Raw genomic sequence first — 17342 nt, forward strand, 5'->3', positions numbered from 1 at the left:
TTAATGCCGTTCTTTAATTATATTAAAATATTACTTATTTATTCAAGGGTAATTTTTTATTATTTTATAACAAACTAGCGTACCCTGCCCGCTTCGCCGGGCTAGATTTTGCTTTATTTTATTTAAACAATTAACTTACATCATTACATTTTTAATTTAAGTCTCATAATATATGAAATCATTTATTTATCTCCGTATTCATTCTCTTCTCGAGCGCGTGAAGATCATTATCTACACCCATGTACACCCAACAATAGAATATCATCATAGTAAATAAAAGCTGTATTTGACAGTTCAAAATAGAAGTGCTCCGATCGTCACCAAACTTTACAGGATTAATCGCCAAGTCAATCCGGAGATTCCCTGAAAGTTTCATTGAAATCGGTCCAGCCGTTTCGGAGCCTATACGGAACATACCCGGGGTGGGTGTACTTGTATACACACTTTGTCTTTTATATATATAGAAGATTAACAAAATACCAAATAAAATCTTTGAGAAGTCTCTCAATAAATAATTTCAAAGTTTGTATAAAACGTAAGCTTACAGAGAAATCCTATTATTAGAAATATCGTTGACATTTTAGTTAAAGATTACTTAAACGATAAAAAAGCTTGGGTATGAATTGGTCTAACTTCATAGCTTAATATCAATTTACTGTGAGATGGTGATAACATGAAAAATACCAGGCTAAGTTCGTTGTCAGCTCTTCTTAGACCAGGGCCCGTATGGAACCCTCGTAGCTTTACGTTTAAGTTTACCTCTTATGTTCTAAACTTTTGCCATAAAATGGGAAAACGGAAAAAAAATTGTGAGCAACATTCCGCAGGTGTTAAGTGAGACATGCGCGGGGCTTTTTCACTGTTTTTGGACACAATAATTACACTGCCTACAATAATGGTTGATGGCTTAACTCAATTCTTTGATTTTTGGATTAATTTTTTGGATCTTATTTGAAATAAGAAACCAGAAGGACTTATTGGATCTTTCTATTAAAGAAATCTCATCTTATTCTGGTAATCGTACACGTAGGTGCGATTTCAGAGGAAGATGAAAATTTAAAAGCAATTTTATAAAAGATTCCCACAATTTACACGGGATATAACCACAGGAATATACGCGCCTCGACAATTTCACCTGGGTTTTATAATCTCATTCGTGAATCGAATTTGTTTACGTGAGAATTCCCGGCCGACTGGCACTCTGCGTCGACTTTTTCTCGTAGGTTTACATGCATTGCTGTGAAAGTAAGAAAAACTTATTGGAATTGATATTACCTAAGATAAGGTGTGGGAAATGAATGATAAACGTATAAACAGGTACGCAGGGGGCTGGAGAAGATGCTCGCGCGTAGCTCACAAGTCACGAATTCACAATGTCGTCGAATAGCTTCAGTCAGTTTGTCGTTCTTGTCGAGTGAGCGCGGTAATGTTTTTGTGATGTCTGCGGTGTTTTACAAATAGATTTCAATGCGTGACAAATATATTAGAGAAAGGAATCTTTTCTGAATATTTGTTATCAAGTGTTGTGATTAATTATTTACTGGATTATAAAGGCCCGCTTGATTATATAAAAGGTCAGTTTTTTTTAAATAATATTTTTGTAAGATTACACTTTGGATTTCGGTTGAACATGTGTTCTTGGATAACATTGATGCAACTATGAAATCCTCGCAAGTTTTTTTTCATGACTTGTACCTCAATAACCTAAAAAAATATCAGTTTAGCAAATCCATTAAAATATTAATTATAACTGGAATTCAAATTTCTCGTTAGTAAATAATATTTGTGATTTGCTTAATTTATTACAAAACTCTTACTTAAACTGATTATCATAAAATTTTAAATAGTTAAACGAAACAATCACTATCTGTTAATTTAATAGTGTAATTTATATTTGAAAGTTTCTGCTAAATCTTAACAAATCAGGAAACCGTGCTTATTGCTAATTAACGAGCAAAATTAATAAATATTTTAATTTGTTAAAACTGGATTACTTTATATATCCGATACCTTTAGAGTACATAGTATAAATACCTTATGCTACTCCTGGTAAGAAAAGCAATGACAACGTGTTAAAATCCTTTTTGTAGAAGTAACTAGGTACCTTATTAATTGGAACGAGATGCAATAATGAAGGCCGACAAATCAATGCATTTTTTTTTTTCATCAATGCATTGACACTGAAAAACATTCATGTTCATCACACAAACATTTTCCAGTTGTGGGAATCGAACCCAAGGCCTTGGACTCAGAGAGCAGGGTCACTGCCCACTGCGCCAATCGGCCGCCAATGATTCCTGAGGATGATTCACATTTTTTTATAATAATCGCAATGTGTCCGGACTATCCGGATTTAATGCTAAGTACAATTAATGGAAAACGCTGGCATGATTAGATACGACTATAATTGGTACAAGATTAGGTACCTGCCCCCTTAGATGAGGAAAATGTCGAGCATAAAGTTTTATACCAGAATTTACAAACCGCCAAACCAATTCCGAAAACAAGTTAGGCTATGTTCTAACATTGAAACTTGAAAGACATCAAAATACCTATTTTTTCTGATTAAAGAAACGTTAACAGTGCTTTAGGACTTTTAGGAGTTCATTTTCAGTTCAAATGCATTTCAATATCATCTGCACTAATAGACGTCCACCGCTGAACATAAGTAGACTTTGGTCCCTTACAAAACACTTTATTCCGATACTGCATGCTTTAAAAAGAACAACTTTATGACTGCACGGTCTTGTGTTTGTTGTGCACCAGCAACTCCTGTCGGGTCTCTTGATATAGTTTGTCCATCTAGTGGGATATCTAATAGCGTCGCGGTTTTCGGTACAGGTTTGCATTCCTTGGGACCCTAACATCCATAAGTAAGCACTGTTCTGTTCTAGCTTCCACGGACCTCTCTTTTTCTTATATCACGTGAAGACCTTCATCAAGCCGGCATCGCTTGAATTGATTTATCTATTGGTTACTTTGCTTTTTTACGAAGAAGTTAGCGACGACGTGACGATACTTCAGAGCGATTAGTCATGGCATCAATGGCATTGAGAGAAACACTGATGTAGGACGAAAAGAAATTACGACGCCATTCAATCTAGATTTGGTGATTAGTCTCAAAATTAGACCTAGATAGGTCTTATTTTATAACTGCATTGTATAATTGTCTACAATTTAGAGAACTTTATACCTAGGATTTTTACGGGACATTTAGGTTACTTTATTGGGAAAAGCAAAATGGTGAAGTAAAAATTGGTTATCATAACGGATTCATACAAGACATATACCTATATGTCCGTAATACATTTTCTGTAGGTATTTAATACGGCTTGTCATCGACCCAATTGGAACGAGCACATAAGTGTACCTACAGGTAAAGCCTCCATTTTACATATTAACCTGTATCAGAGAATGTGAACTTATAGCACGCGAAGTAATCCGCACGCAATTTAAGATTAAATACGTATTTTATCATTTCACCATTAATAATTCATAGTTGCTCAATGTTTATATTTGCAACCAGCCAGTATTTCTAACTTGTCATTAAAATAATAAAGAATAAAGACGACAATATAAATTAATTAACTATCGATGTAATTAAAAATAAATAAAGTCAGTAGGTTGTAAAAATGTAGGATATTCAACCCCAAAGTTCAAACATTGAAAGATTATTCCGGTTCATTGTTCAAAGCGGGAACTTTCGTAATTTCAATTTTAGTTGATTCATCGGTTAACCACTTCCCTCAACTTTTGACCGCCAAAGGTGCGTAATACATATCTACTAGGTATCATATGATCGTTCTATTATCGGTGAATACTACATGGAGCCTTACTTTTATTAGTATTTAATCTTGCACTTAAGATCCGATGTCAGGGTCGACGGATTCCGGAAGATTATTCCACATCATTGCGTCCTCATTAGAAACTAGGAAACGGAGCGCTTTGTCTGTACAGATAACAATTATTATTCTGTGGATTGCCAATTAAGTATTTATAGGGTTTCTTCCTATAATTTCCTTCGCAAATTGAAGTTCGATGGTAAAAAGGAGATAAGGGATTGCAATGAATAATTGTTAAGACATTGCAAAGTCTACATCTCCTGAGGATGCTCCTGTGTCAGAGCGAAACTTGTCTAGAGATCTGTTTGGTATGGAGTATAAAGATTGAAGAAATTAAAAATAACACAATACAGATTCTCCTACTTTTCGCGGAGTATATAAAATTAAGTTTATTTTTCATCGTATATCACGGAATACCCTAAGGTAACGTCTATCCGATAAGGGATTCTATATAAGCGATAACATCTCTGATGTGGTCGGCTTCATATTTTAATATTTTCCCAAATATGCTAAGATTTCGATAGAGTTTAGTCAGGTGAGAGACTTAACTAGTTACTACCCGCTACTAGTAATGTAGTACAACAAAACGGCCTAGGAACCATTGGAGGCACAGGAGTAATAAAACTGGCATACTCGGGTTATCACAACTTCATAAGCAAATTTATTAGGTAATAAGTCGCTGATTTAAGTCTAATTAAAACTCCATAAACTTACTATGAAATATCGCGTATTAGTAAAGTCCCTTGGTGTGCTCGCTAATTTAAAAAAAAAAAAAGTTCAATGCCGATGCGTGACTGAAAGAACTGAAGAACGCTCGGAACAAACTTTTGGTATGACTGAACCAATTTAAAATCTTTGAATCGTTATCGAAAGTGAAATTTGCAAGAAGTGTTCCAGGCAACTTTATACCACCGGAAACAGAAGATCTAGCAGAACTTTTATAGTAGCGTGAGGATGACGCGAACGTCTTGAGTAACTTACGATCAATCTTATCCGAAATCTGCGAAGGCAGATTGAACTAGAAGTGCTAGCCGTATTTACAGGAAGACAAGGAAAAGATAGCACTTCTATTTTCAGTCTATCATCTGCTAACACCTGATATACACGATATAGGATATGGACTGAGATGCGATTCAATTGAGCGATCTCATTAATGGACGTGGTAGGCCTGTTAATTAGGCTGGTAATCGAATGCTAGCGGCATTGTAATGTTTTTGCTCAAACACTTCAGACTGTTTCTTCAATAACCATCAGACGAGACTTGGGATCTTTAGTGTGAGTTTTTGTGTTTACTTGGGTTACTAACTCTCTAATAAGAATTTTTTAAGCTAAATCTGTCATTAAATGTGGAAAACCAAACGTCAAAATTTGACAGCTCCATAGATTTAAGTTACCATGATTAAGTTTTTTTACTTGATAATTTTAATACACTAGGGGTTTTGATCTCATGAAAAATTCAAATTCAAAACTTTTATTTCAAATAGTATAGAAGCACTTTTGAAACGTCAAGTCAGTCGGACTGTATACTAACTACACTGGTTCGGAAAGCAGATTCTACCGACAAGAGCAGCCAAGAAACTCAGCGGATTGCTCTTTTTCAATATCATTTTACAGTTACTTGTTTTGAAGAGTTCTAAGATATCAGCTCATGGTCGCCTTACACAATCCATAGTGGTTACAATACGTAATAAACAATTCCACGTGGCTAAAATATCTATGTTGTCATATGTTTGCTAATAAAACCGGCCTTGCATGACCACTGACGTGACAGCTATAAATGTTTTTGCGTCTCATTTATTATTCATAATCCATCTCGAGGAAACTGGTTATGTTAGAAAAAAATGTGTTTTCTTACTAGTACTATCAAATATTGGGTAGAAGCAGCGTTACTTTGCGGAAGTCTATGATTTTTGAAATGAATATTCAGCTTATTTTCTATAAATATCTAATCCATGACAACTAAACCAATCTATGAGAGTATATTTTTTATGCATTTGATCAAAATTCATTTAGGATATTCAAATTGCTCCTCAGGGTGTTTATCCCTATTTCATATTGATCCTGTACAAAACATAAAATCAAGAATTGAATTTCTTCCTATACATAGTTATTTCACACATTTGTAGTATTTTGAGATTAAGTATTTTTAATCCCTTTAAGACAAACTTAGATCAACAGTTTGGTGTTTTCGGGTCAGTCGAATAATATTATTTCACCTAAGATGTATTCATATGAAATTTTAATTTGAGCATGGCTTGAAGAAGCCATGCTCAAATTAAAAAAAAAAAGCGTTTGGGTCAGACTAGCACATGGATTTTTTTATTGTTGTACCTTCTTACCTAGAAAATGTTAATCTAATTAAAATAAATAAATAAATCAAAGGTGAAAAATTGCATTGATAATGCATAATAAAAAATTACTAAGCAAATTAATCTGGAGATAAGAAAATGCCAATGTCGTGACAAATTTTTCGAGTAGCCTGGTAGGTAGTCAAGATTACCTTATCTATTGGAATTTTATTGTCAGATGTACGAGTAAATAGCAAGCTGATCGGAAAAGCAAACGATAAAAATTCTTTACAGAAAACCGACATCAAAACCCACTACAAAGCAATAAAATAAATATTATTTGTAGACGAATTTCGAGGTCATGTGGTGCCGGTATAAAATATTTCTCAGGATTTTTTGATTTTAAGTTCAATTCTTGCTCCTGTAAACTATTTGACAATTTTTTCAACTAAATCAAATAAGGCAAGTGTGCCAAGTGAGTTAACTGTCACGTTGTTTAAGAGGTTAGAATGTTCGACTACGAATCACGAGGTCTTCGGGGTGAGATCCTAGGATCCTTTAAAGTTCTGCTAGATCGAACAAGTACCTATCTAAGTGTTAAGAGTTCTTCTGTCTAGATTCATTACCGATACGGAGTTTGAAAATTGACAGTTTGTATCCCCGTGCCTTGGAGAGTACGATGCCATAATTAACCATTCGGTCTCAATTAATATTATAACATGACTATATAATAATTGTAAAACCCGAGAACCCTCTAATTACCTGCTATCCAACTACAGAGGAGGCCTATGCCCGTCAGTCGAATTTTAATGGTCTTACGATGGTCGAGTTAAAAGCTACTGTGCCAAATTTAATATAAAGTTTTAAGCAAATTGCCCAAGACATATTCTAGAAATTGGTTGTTACCCACATTAATAAAAAAGTATCGAATTTAAACCTCGGCTCTGCCTTTGGGGAAGTCGGTTGAAAACTAATAGATATTGATATATTTCCTTCCCAATATCCATCCGATCCAATTCCAATATGCTGTCAGTGTATACGTAAGACCCACCTCATATTTCACCGAGCGACATATTATATCGGCATTAATATAATCCGTCAGTTACGTCCAAGCAATTACTTTCTCTGAGCACACGTCATCAGCATTGCAGGAATAGTAGCCGTATCTAATCGTTTCGGATAAGTCGTGCAGATAGATCCAAGGAAAGTAAACTATAATATAAATCACCTTATTACAACCAATCCATAATATGGCAAGTCACAGTGGCTTGCGCACTGCACAGGGTGTTCATGTTAGGCAGGCAGCCTATTCTTCTTACAAACTTACTACTTATATTTTAACTGTTTCCGCGATATTCTTCAGCGTCTAAAACGGTTTTATAAAAATCCCGCGGGAACCGTTTGTTTTCCTGGGATAAAAAATAGCTTATGTTACTCACCGTTCTTTCAACTAACCCTATCCTAAAATCGGTTTGATTAGTTGCTTGGTCAAGGCGTAAAGAAATACACATATTCCAACTTTAGTATTTGTAATATTAGTAAGGATTCCATTCATTTTTAAGTAACTTAAAAAAATACCAATTGTCTGTGGCCCTATATCCGTATGTTAGATATAAGGGAGATACCGATATGTTAGGCTACCTGCCGATGTATCCGCAGAAATAATGATTTACTGTGGAACCTTGTAAATTTATTTATAGATACTATCGCAAACTTAATATCGGAACTATATCTGATGTCATACCATGTTAATTATAAAATGTAATTACTTAGTATAGTCTCCAGCTATAAACTGAAGTGCACGATACACGTCATATTTAGCATTTTTGATGTTTCTTTATAGCATACAAGCTGTTGCTTACGTTTTTGTCGACGTTTATTACAGGTTTTTATAACTACCGTTTGATTTCCTGAGATAAAAAACCTATGTTACTCTCCGTCCTTTCATATAACTGTATTTTTATGTTTGTATTACTATATAGTATGGTTTTCAGGATCTCGATGAGAGTATCCTATGTTTTGTGCCTAAAACCTTAAAGATACCTTAGGTAAGATATCGAATACCATCACGATAATTTGTTTTTGCGTGAAGAGGTAGTTTAAAACAGTTCTCACAAAGACGTAGAATCCGCCGACTCTTGGGCAGGACGGGTATTGTTGACTTTGTTAGACGCCTGGGGAACCCGTTGTACCTATACCTCCCGGAAGTCTACCAACCACCCCAAAAGTTTGTTGACCCCTCATCAGCCTACGGAATAAAAGAAGCATAAATAACTTTGCGAAAATTTACGTGAATTAGCAGTTAGAATGGGGCCTGATCGAATGACAAATCAATAAACTATAACAGTTCGGTCGAACAGGGAACACCATGTGCACATAACGGCAAAAGAGTAAATGAAAATGTACATATAACTGTTTACTTTCTCTGTCATTTCTACTGGGTATTATCTAACTCGTTACTTTAAAGACCTAAACATACATGAGTTGGGACGAAAGTGTTCTGGGGCCGGGATGTTTTGTGTGGTCAGAATTTGTATGAAACCTATTACACAGAAAACTGCCTTGGGGTCTGTCTTTTTTGATGAAGCGGTGCGTTTTTGCATTGCCATGTTCCCAAACCGAAAGTTCTTTTTTAATGTCATCAACGGCGTTCCCAGCATATTAATGTCCCACGGCTAAGCAGTTGTGATTATTTAGAGTGTTTCACGGATTAGCACAGGCAGTTTCTCTCTTACTAAGTACATACTAAACTGATATTATCCCTAAATGCGAAAGTTTAGAGGATGTTTGTTACACAATCACGCTAGCACGATTGAAGGGAGTTGGTTGAAATATCACGTAGCCCGTAGGCTGTCTACTCTTTCCGACAGGGCTACCAACAGTGAATATCGAACTTCGGGATGTCATAAAAAAAATTAACAACACTATTTGGCCAGACTCGAAAATTGAATATAAACCTTACAACCTTACCTTAAACTACGATACCATTAGACCAACGATGCAGAGATTTTTTAATTAGGTTAGTAAGTACCTATAGTAAGAAGACAAAATAACCTATAGGTAGGATTCTTACTATTCTGTCGTACTTATGAGATACAATTTGCTAATAGTGGAAAAGTTATAGTTTTTGGGGTTTTGCTAGATTTGGTAGGTGCCTACATCATGACCTGCATATATTTTAGTCCAACGTTTTTCAGTAAAAAACTTTCTTCGAGTGTACTTCACTTTTGGTAGGTCGGTTCAGCTTCCTAAGGAGTGTAAAAGCGTTTTCCTGCAAACAATCCAGTTTTAAAAACCTTTGTGTTTTAGTACAATGTCGACCAGTACTCTGTTCTAGAAAACATTGAGGAATTTATTTTTACCAGCGTTACCTAAAATTTCATTTCAAACGCACATAACTCTGAAAAATCAGTCCCTCCGAAAGGGAGGATAAAGTACTGAAAACTATCATGGTTTTTACATTTAACAAAAATACTTTATATGCCTGCATTGCCTACAAAATAGTTGGTGAAAACTTTAAGCACGGTGAATTATTACTTAGTTTATCACGTGATGTTCGATATTTGCAGCGGTGTGCCCAGGTGTGCGGTCAGGTGTCGAAATATTTGCTCTAAAACTAGTTACAGAACACAAGAATGTAATATCACTGGTTCATAACCAATTAATCGATCGTGACATTCAGTTTACTGTTGTAGTACTGGCTGTTGTACAAGTCAGTACAACAGCCAGTACTACAACATGGTATGGTCTATGCATAGACTACTTGTAAAAATGGTATTTTTGTATTTAAGGCGTTACTTATCATCTAAATCTCAACCGAAGGACCTCCGGTTGAGATGAAGATGAAGTAAACTGAAATGAGAACCAAATAGAAAACCGTAAGTTTTTTTTCCGTTTAATGGCCATAAACAGATAGAAAGACACACATTGGTGCTTATATATAAGTATTTTTCCCTAATAACACCTTCTATCATGGGACAAGGAATGAAATAAAAAAGTTGGAGTCAAGAAGGCGACCCGGGGGCATGTCAAGTGCCGGCTCGTGATTCGGCTCATATTATAACCGTGAGGTTGGCGAGGTCATTCTAGGTGGTTTTTATTTGTGAGGTACGACTGTTAAAGAGAATTTCTTAAACGAAAAACCCAATACCTGACATTACATTTTTAAGAAATCTATATATTTTATTTTTAATTGACACGTGTAAATGAAAGCCGAAATAACACTTTAGAGGTTTTAGAGGTACGTTATTTACTACCTCTGAGACTTATCTATGAATCTGAAACGCTTATACTTTTTAAGTAAACCATTGCCATATTTTTACTGAATGAAACCAGATACAGCCCAAACGTCACCTGCAAAAGTAAAATAAAGTGAATCCCGTCACTATTAGGTTCGCGACGCGTAGCGTAGGTACTATGCACGTTTCGGTCTTTTATCCTCAATAGGGTTTTCATAAGTAAATATTTAGAATGTTTTGAATTATTTTGTATGGAAAAATCAATATGCTTCTTTAGATTTAATATATTTGTATTATATTTATATTATAGGTGATTCCTTATGAAATATACTTATGCACCCTTCAACAGTATTTCGTAATTCTGTTACACGTAGTATAAGGTCGTCATCTGTAGTCGAGCTCGCTACTTACTTAACGCTAATTTTAAACGGTCCCTTATATTTCCACTGTCTCGATTGTCTCCTTTAATGTGTGTCGAAACACCGACTAGTTGACGGATTGATACGCGTATTCGCTATTCTTTAGGTATGCATATGATTAAAAGAAAATATAGTCAATAAACCCGCATGCGGGCTGATAAACCGCATAACCAATAAGGCTCCGCCATTATGCAGTTATGTGATGAGTTGATGACCCATTTACTTAGCCCATTAAAATCACGTTACCATACTGACGTAATAAAACAACAAAACGTTACCTGTAACTACGGCGCGCGGGAACGGGAAAGCGATCAGTGAACCTCGCCACTGCCCATTCATTTTGCATTAGTTCCGACTCGCTGCTACGGGATTATCCGAATGCAGTGATATTCGATTAAACATCCTATACCAGTGGTATGTCTTATCTGTTCTCTTGCTCCCCGTGGCCCGCTTAAAACTACTGCTAAGTAAATTTTTCAAACGCAGCATACCGCGTCTCACCGCGACGCATTGCCCGCCTACGATATTTATTTCGTTGCTTGCCTCTTTAAGACTTGTAGTATGACGTTAAATAGAGTATAACATTCCTTAAAGAGATGAGCTACGAATGCAAAAAGTTTTTTCTAAAATTAATTAATTTCTTTTATAGATTAGCGTTATGAAACAAATAAATCAATAAAAAAACAAATTCTTCGCCTTAACTATTAGTAACTGCCTCGTTAATCTAGTGGTTAGCACATAAAGGTACGGATCACGAGGTCCTGGGTTCGAATCCGGGATCGAGCAAACAATTGTTTTGGGTTTTCTGAAATTTATTTTCAGAAAACCCAAAACAATTTTTTGCTCGATCTGTGCCAACCCGAAATTAGGAATATGTCAGTCCCAGTTATTATAACTAGCATGTTATAATAATCGTCAAAGGCCCCGCGAGTCCAAATTAGAGCACCGTGGTGGGTCTATGCTCTAAAACCCGCTCTTCTATGAAAGGGACGTTATTAGGATTATAATAATAATAATTATTAGTACAGAATATTATTGTATTCAAAAACAGAACCAAACTAATAATTTACTAGCTTTTAAACCGTCCCTTTAATTATCGCAAACTGTGTAACTCATTACAGATACAAACACCTTTTATCTTGTAAATGCCCGTATTTACGGTTGAGTTTCACAATCTCGCGGAACAATGCGACTTGTGAATATTTCATGGTTATGTCTTTGTTGAAAATATATCTGTAACTTAAAAGTTATTTACCAAATAGACACGTTACGAGACAATGAATATTCATTTCACACGTGTCAGTACCCCTGGAATAACACTTTGTCATCGTGTAGGTACATAAAGTTGTAAAGAGTGGTGCTACAATGTCTTGAATGGCGACATTAAAAGAATATGAAAGTCCGGTGAAACTAAGCGTGCAGCTGCAATTTTAAAACTTACATTTAGAATTACTTGGTATATGAAATAATGCAGTAGCTTACGTTTGATATGTTTCATCTATTTGTATTTTTTTTAATATCTGTGTATTTGTTTGTTTGAACGCCCTAACCTCTCGAACTACCAATCGAAATGATATTGATATGAACGATGAAATTTTTGGTGTTTGATAGCCAAATTCTTGGGGGATGTTAAAGGCTATTTTACATAATTCAACAACCATCAGGATTCGAGCAATAAGAAATAAAAACCAACGCCTAGCGAAACCGAATAGCAAAGGTGGGCACGGCTAGCTCGCGTTGCTTTAGATCATGGAATAGTAGAAACAATTTTGTATGTGACCGATTTTCTTATCAAAAGTTGTACGCGGAAGAAGTTGCAGGAAACCGCTGGTTAGATAACATACCTACGTCATAAAAAGAAATTAAAAAAACCTCCACGAAAACAAACATCCACAGCGCCCGTGGTGGCCTTTAACCTTAAAATATATACAACCTTTTACAATTACGTACCTTATAGCTTGTTTAATGCAAAAAACTGCACTGAGACAGGCTGAGTAGATTTTAAGGTAGGTACTTAAATGGTTATAGATTTTTTTTTTTTTATAAAACGTAGCTTGCAACTTATTATAAAACAGCTTAACCCAAAGCCCAGAGCCTACTCAGAAGTGATACAAGACATGTAGAATAGGTGATTTTGACAATATCCAATTCCTTTAGGTGGTATGGTTATAAAAGCTCACGCTTCACACGACCGGTCTACCATTATTGGCAATAGATTGACCACCTCTATCGGCTTGTACACTTCAATACATTTTATCGTCTATACTTTTCAGTTTTACATTGAAATAGACACAAGCCGATCTATTTCAAAAAAATTGCCTGCAATTATTATATATTATTTAAACTAACCGATCACCGTATCCGTATCCGCCGATATGCTGCTCTGATACGATACGCGATTCGCCACGAGTCGCTTTTTTTCAGATCGTCAAAGGAGAGCTGGACCAGAACTGGACAATTTGGTACGCGATTAAAGCCGTCCACAATGAGATACGGCGCTTGATTCGGTACGGCGAATGATTTTGGTGATCTCATCCTATAAAAGATGTAGGATCTTTTTCTCATCTGGACCTGGCTTTTAATGCTTGTACTTACATTCTGAGATGAACCAGCAATAACGTTTTTTTTTCGTACATATTACATGAGAGCGCATCCTTATTTTAATATCGCATTCGAATTTTGAATTCAGCCCTTAGAATTGACGCTAGTCCAAATACGAAGCAAATATAAAAATGCGTTCAAGTAATTACGTTGTCTGGCAACGCACACGCATTTTATCACCATCATGCTAAATTTCCAGACAAAATATACTAAACTTTAAAAAGATCTCGAAGCCATAAAGTAACAAGTCATAAAACGAAATTTGTTACCCGTCTCTGTACTAAAGATTTTATATTTACTACCTTTGTAAATTTTAATTAAAATTTATTTTTATGACTTTGGAATAGGATTTTTATCAGTTACTTTTTAAATATAGAGTTTTTAGAATTTATCATAGCAGTGGAAACGAGCTTTTGTGATATTTTTAAATATGGAATAAAAAATCTACTAGAAATGAAATAAAATATTAATGAGTAAGGCAACATATGCTAGAACCACCTATTTGTCGTGCTAGCGTTTGCAACTTTAGGCGCATGGTCATCAGCAACGAAAAAAAAGCCTTGCCTTGTGTAAAAAAAACAAGTTTAAGCGTCTTGTGACCCGAGAGCTTGGCTCTTATTTGGCCCAAAGAATAAGCTTTGCAATTTAGAGGTGTAATAATGCCAGCACCTTGGGCACTTCGCCTTGAGGTGACCATTTGGGTGGCTAATTTATTTATAGTAACCCAGATAAAAATATCAATCCAGTGATTATATCTTTTCTATTTCTGTTTAATCATTTAAGGGTGGATTGAATCTGGGTGATTTTATCTATATTTATTATTGATTATATATATCATTAATTATTTAAATGTTGTCACCTCTTCTTATTCTTAATATATGGATTAAAATGCAATCATTCGATCACAGGGTCGCGAAATGCGAAATAAATGTACATGATTAAAATCCGTATGTATAATTAATTATTGGTGTAAATTAAAATCTGTACATTTGTAGCAAAATCGGCAATTAGTCTCAATAAATAATCGGTACATTTGTGCAAAAATTGGTAGAATATAACATACACAGAAAATCGGTAAAGAATTATAAAACAAAAGATTACTAGTTACACTTCACCTTTTAGTTATGAAGTTATATTTTTGAGTTTTTTTTTTATTCTACCGATTTTTGGATTTCCAAATCACAAATGCGCATGGCATCGAGCTGTTCCGCTTTCAAACGAAAATGTTTTGTAACATTCTAAAAAATTTATCAACTGCTTGGTTTCTGTCCGCAATTTTTAGCAAAGTCTGCACTTCAAAGGCGGTAGGAGAGCCACTACAAACTGCCTTGACATTTCATAAGAGTCTGAAGTAAGATTACTATTGGAATTTGTGTTAATTTCTGTCATTCAGCGAATCCATACTTATATTATGAATGCAAAGTGTGTATTTTTGTTTGTTACCTACATATGCATGGCTCAGCGGCTTAGCTCATTTTTCCGAAATTCGGGTAGGTTTCCCTACACTTGCTGTTGACGCCGGCCGTCATCACTAAAGATAAGGAATTTATTATAGCATAGCATTCGGCAACCGTTTCCGTAGGATAAGAAAATGATCATTTCCTTAATAATTTAAAGTATGCACGACTCAAGAACATCAACGTTCTTAAAGAATTTTTGCTTAGAGATAGCATAAATTTTAAGCAGTTCTAAAATATTTTATTGACCGGGAAACAAACGGTTTCTGTGAAAAAGCGAAACAATCACAAATATTATTAACAGTTAGCTAATATACAGTTTGTATTATCTCTATTAAATTGCAACTAGCAAAAATATTCTATAAAGTGAATCGAAACGAAATAAAAATAAAATCCGTTGAGAACACTTGAACGCATTTAAGAATACACTCGTATTTCTTTCACAATCCGTTTTATTAACCGCCAGCTTGCAGCTCATTGAATCTAAGGCACAATGTGGGCTACACTCAATAGCTCTCCCGCTTTAACCGGGAAGTAAAAAGCCCAGTTTCGACGTGAAAGCCTAACCCGGTTCTGTAATAAAGACATGCCAACCGCCTCGGTAGGCACAAAATAGCGCCTTTATCGAAAGCCATTGAAAGCCTTTTTATTTCTCTTTAACATTTCCAAGGAATGGATGGATATCAAATGATTGAAATCTGAATTTATTCATATTTAAATACTCTCAGAAGTTACAGTTTTAAATAACAGTGCCACTCTCAAAACTGATCAAAATAGAATATCGAGTGTTACTTAAAACAACCAGAACGTCGATATAGGCCAAGTATATTTAGACAATGTAACCAGAACCTTATTTCTGGATTTGTGGAGGCTTTGAGCAGATATGTGAGATAATAAATCTCAAGACATCAAGCATTGTTGCGATGCGTCATCTCTAATCTTGGCTGACCGTAACTGGCCTGTGACGAGTTGTGACCTCAAAGCGGTCACGATTGCATTCTGGACAAAACAGCGTTTGTTAATTACAATCAAGTTTAACTTAATAAGATTGTGTAGATGGAACTTGATTTAGAACGATTAAGTATTTTTTACAACAGCATAATAAAATCAAACATGATTTAGGTATATATTAACGTGCATTTCAATCAGAAATTTTTTCAAACAATTTTTGATTTGAATATATATTTAATTATTTACGGAGCTTTTTTTTTTTTTTATTAACGATAGGCCAGCGTTTGACGACAATCATGCCCGTTAGAAAGCAATGATGAGGTCTAGGTTGGAGCATGCTTGCCTAGAAAAAGCCTATTCACTCTAGCCTTGAAGGTACTCAAATTATACGTGGCAGGAAACACAGTTGCCGGGAGGGCGTTCCACATCTTAGCGGCACGTATCAGAAACGTGGACACTTAAGGAAGAAGTAAGTGTTAGTTTATATCTATATATATATAAATGTTATGTTGGTTTGTGTACGTACGCTTCGAAAACTCAAAAAGTTCCGCACAGATCGAGCTGAAATTTTAACATGATATATTATCAAGGATTATTTTTATCTATTTTTCTCAACCATTCAATCACAATGTGCCACAGCAAAGCGTGGCAGCGTACAGCTAGTTAGTAGATCTATAAAAACGGTATCCTTTGTTTTACAAAGGAAATGGTAATCTTAGATTAATTCCAATAAGTGGTTGTATTATTTGCAATCATGACGCGTTTTCTTGGAAAAAATCAAGTGTCACAAGTTTTGAGTAAAATCAAAACTAGGTATGAAAATTCTGCTTTCTAGAAAACCTTTCTTGTACAATACTGGCATTAAGAGTTCCTACTTTATTCCTAAATGCTAATCTAGGATCTTATATGCAAAACATCGTTCAATTAAAAACGAAAAAGCCAAAAAAAGTTGTAGAACAGTAACAAGAGCAGACAGACCTGGAATGCCAGCTGGATTGTAGGAATATGATGTAAATACTTGTAAGCAAGCTGGGTTGTAAAAACTTGTTGCCTTATTGTAATACACAACTTTTTTATAAATAGACATACTGCACAACAATTAAGTATAGACTACAGAACTTATTTTGTTGTAGAATGTAATTTTTTTCGAGATTATCATCCACCCATTGCTGCTTTAATAAAAATTAAAAAATAACGACTTCAAGATTAAAATAAAGATTTATTTACTCTACAGAATATAATGTAGGTAAAGTTGGTAAAAGGTAACCACGACCACCGGACATAACTCTGTTATTCTGCGGTCGGATCACCGCCGTGCGTCGGGGAACGCGGCTCTTAGGAATTCTGTCGGCGTACCTACGTCGAACATTGATTCCTTACAACTCAATAGTTCTAAGGTGAAAAGACCAAGTTAACGGATTAAGCGGCCTGAATACATCTTTCAATTAGGTACTCGACGACCGGTTTAACAATAGGTAATTTGGTTAGAAACCTCGCTAAGGCCCTTTCCTATTTGGTTCTGATATTATCATCATCAGCCAATAAA

General features: G+C 35.2%; 1 protein-coding gene across 3 annotated transcripts in view; it reads left to right on the top strand.

Annotated features, from left to right (window-relative positions):
- The window catches only part of LOC120628608, a 64682-nt gene that overhangs the window by 22995 nt on the left and 24345 nt on the right, over positions 1-17342 (top strand). Inside the window, exon 1 of one of the 3 annotated variants that reach the window (XM_039897080.1) lies at positions 1415-1574. The exons of 1 other annotated variant lie outside the window; for it this stretch is intronic. The gene's annotated coding sequence lies outside the window, so the exon portion shown is untranslated. Of the gene's footprint in view, positions 1-1414; positions 1575-13142; positions 13295-17342 lie in introns of those variants that run through there. One more of the 3 variants, XM_039897088.1, reaches the window with a different exon arrangement.

This window comes from Pararge aegeria, chromosome 2, assembly GCF_905163445.1.
Source record: "Pararge aegeria chromosome 2, ilParAegt1.1, whole genome shotgun sequence".
Classification (NCBI taxonomy): Eukaryota; Metazoa; Arthropoda; class Insecta; order Lepidoptera; family Nymphalidae; genus Pararge; species Pararge aegeria.